The 3,128-nt window shown below is 33.6% G+C and overlaps 1 pseudogene; it reads left to right on the top strand.

The window, feature by feature from the left end:
- Positions 1 to 607: 607 nt before the first annotated feature.
- Positions 608 to 3,128, top strand: part of LOC116112521 — a 9,959-nt pseudogene continuing 7,438 nt past the window's right edge.

Genomic DNA, 3,128 nt, shown 5'->3' with positions numbered 1-3,128 from the left:
CCTTAAAAATATTGATACGACTTTTTTAATTTGGGCTAAAGACTCAAAAAAATTTTCGGGTCGAAACTGAGTCACCCAACCCAATTTACTAAAACTTGTCCAAATTTACCCATTTTGCATGGAGAAAGTGAAGAACAATATGTATTACCCATTTTACATGATAATAATAATATAAGTAGAGATATAGATATTGACATTGATCTTGGAAATGATATGAATGGTTAAGAGAAAATAATATAGATTCTTAATTTTGTGATTAATTTTGATTGTGTAATACCATAATTTAAAGCCAATAATACCATAAAATTCATTAATTAATCTTGGGGATGATATTAATTTTTAGAAAATTTTGATTATTTTATTATTTTTTTTGAAAAAGCGTATCCTGCGATACGGCATAATACACGATTCGAAAAATTAGATTTTCAATACACAATTTGGCAACCAAAGTCGTAACTTATCTATAACCATGGGTGGATCTAGAAATTTTTGTTAGTGTAGGTTAAAATAAAAACTAATTATATATTAATATTTTTATCTATTAATATTTTTGTTAGGGTAGATCAAACTCCAAAAATTATATATATATTAATATTTTTTATAATAAAATTGAGGGTGGGCCTGTTCTGGATCCGCCCCAATCTATAACGTACAACCAGCTCAACTCTACAGAGCCTACCCAACTCTTCTTTGTCCAGACAAGACTTATATTTTTATATTCGGCCGAGGAACCCTCGTTATTTCCGCCTCCGGAATCACTGCCTTAGATACCGACGCCTGGAAAACCAAAGAAGCCGTCGAGACACACGCGTAGCGAAGCAGGTTCTTCTACTTTTTTCCACTTTTCATATTGAGTTGGTTTAAATTAAACACGTCAAGATAAATGGAAAATATTTTGATTAAATAAAACTAGAAAACTTTTAAATAAACAGAAGGAACTTAACCATAATCTTTCATGCAACTCCCTATATCTATATAATAAATTCTCACTTTATATTGCAATCAATGGAGGTGATGATGATCCTCAGACACTCCGTTGATTACGGTAGTTGTTGGTGGGAAATGTGTCGTATTGTATCGAATGGTTGAAACAGATTAGGGGCAAAATTGTCTTTCGACTCTTCATGGTCAGCCGTTGACTGCCTTGGAGTATTGGGCTAAATTGATTGCATTATTATAAAAATATCTGGGGACAATTTGTTTTAATAAAATCATTGTACCCACTAACTAAATACTTCTACTATATTTTTTATTTTATTTATCGAAATATTCGGGTCAGTTTATACATATCTCAACTAATTTTTTGGAACCTTGAAACTATCGATTGGATAAGAGTTTCAGTGGCCATTCTTATTAACAATCAAAGATGGATTTGAACTCATAACCTTTTAATTAACACGCTAAGAATTCTTATCGAACTACTCAACTACCAAGAGATATTTAAATATTTTTACTATCTTTGAAACTATTGATTCTCCCTGATTCATAAATTAATCCGATATTTATTTCTGTAATTAAAAATTAAGATCAAGAGTAATGTTATATGTATAAACAACTCTTATAAAGATTTATATACAAACTGATGTGGTAGAAATGAATAGAAAAGTGGGTATAAAAAGTCAAATTCATCATATTCACTATTCTATTTATTTTTTATCACATCAATTTATACATCAATATTTGTATGATTTGTTTGTATATTTACCATTATTGTTGAGATAAATGCGTATTCGAGCAATGCTGAGGTCTGTTAGATATTTGTTTGTGCCAAATTTTTTTTTTCTTATTCAGATTTGTATGTGCTTTTAAAATGTTGTTGAAAAGGTCCGTCATATTAGAATTTTATTGATAAAAAACAGTACTTTGGAAGTTAGTAAGGGCTTGCTTTACTTTACTATATACTTTTTCTCTGGGTATGATTAATTTAATCCTAATCACATGAGTTGTCTTTTAATATACAGAAACAAATTGCTTTCTTCGACAATCTAGCAGCATTCGTAAGGGATTTACTTAATTACCCTGAACTCTCCCATTCACATCTCACATTCGGAGACGAAAAACGAAAAGAAAAATACGATGGTCACCAGTCTGAAAAGCTCTGGTGATAGTGATACTCATGCACAAATTGGATCCAGCTACAACCGCAAAGATGAATTGAAGGCATTTGATGACACAAAAGCAGGTGTAAAGGGACTTGTTGATGCCGGGCTGACTAAGATTCCAAAGATATTCATACATGACAACCTTAAGCTCGGTACATCAGGGTCAGAGTCCAATGTTACTATCCCAGTAATAGATTTAGCTGGCGTCAGGAAAGAGGCAAATTTACACTCCGAGATAGTTAACCAAGTTAAAAATGCTTGCCAGAAATGGGGATTCTTTCAGGTTATCAATCATGGCATTCCAGTAAGCATGCTGGATAAAATGATTGATGGGATACGTAGATTTCATGAGCAAGATACTGAGGAGAAGAAAAAGTTTTATAACCGTGATTACCAAAGTAGCAAGGTGCTATATAATTCCAATTTTGATTTGTACGTAGCACCAGCTGCTAATTGGAGGGATTCCTTGAGTTGTGTTACGGCTCCTAATCCACCAGATCCTGAAGAATTGCCTGAAGTATGCAGGTATATGATAACACCATCATGTTCCTTCGTGATGCATTTTTTTTGTCTCCATGCGGCTGACCTTTTATGCTTTTAATATGCAGAGATATAATCTTTGATTATACGAGAATGGCTAAGGAACTAGCACTTACTCTATTTGAATTGATAGCTGAAGCTCTTGGTCTCAGTCCAAATCACCTGAAAGACATGAGTTGTGCAGAGGGACTCTTCTGTGTGTGCCATTACTACCCGGCATGCCCTGAACCAGAATCAACCATGGGCACTAGCAGCCATGCTGATAGTAGCTTCCTCACTTTGCTTCTCCAAGATCATATTGGTGGCCTCCAAATTCTCCACGAAAATCAATGGGTCGATGTTACTCCAATTCCTGGAGGTCTAGTCGTAAATTTGGGAGACATGTTACAGGCAAGTTAATTTTCGTACTAGATTTTGAAATGCAGTTTATTTCTGATTCATCAATTTCATACAAGTTTTTGTGTCTCTGTGCATGCAGCTAATCTC

This window comes from Pistacia vera, unplaced genomic scaffold, assembly GCF_008641045.1.
Source record: "Pistacia vera cultivar Batoury unplaced genomic scaffold, PisVer_v2 Contig1200, whole genome shotgun sequence".
NCBI classification, from domain to species: Eukaryota; Viridiplantae; Streptophyta; class Magnoliopsida; order Sapindales; family Anacardiaceae; genus Pistacia; species Pistacia vera.
The sequence above is the reverse complement of the archived record's forward strand: the minus strand, read 5'-3'. Positions and strand labels throughout refer to the sequence as shown.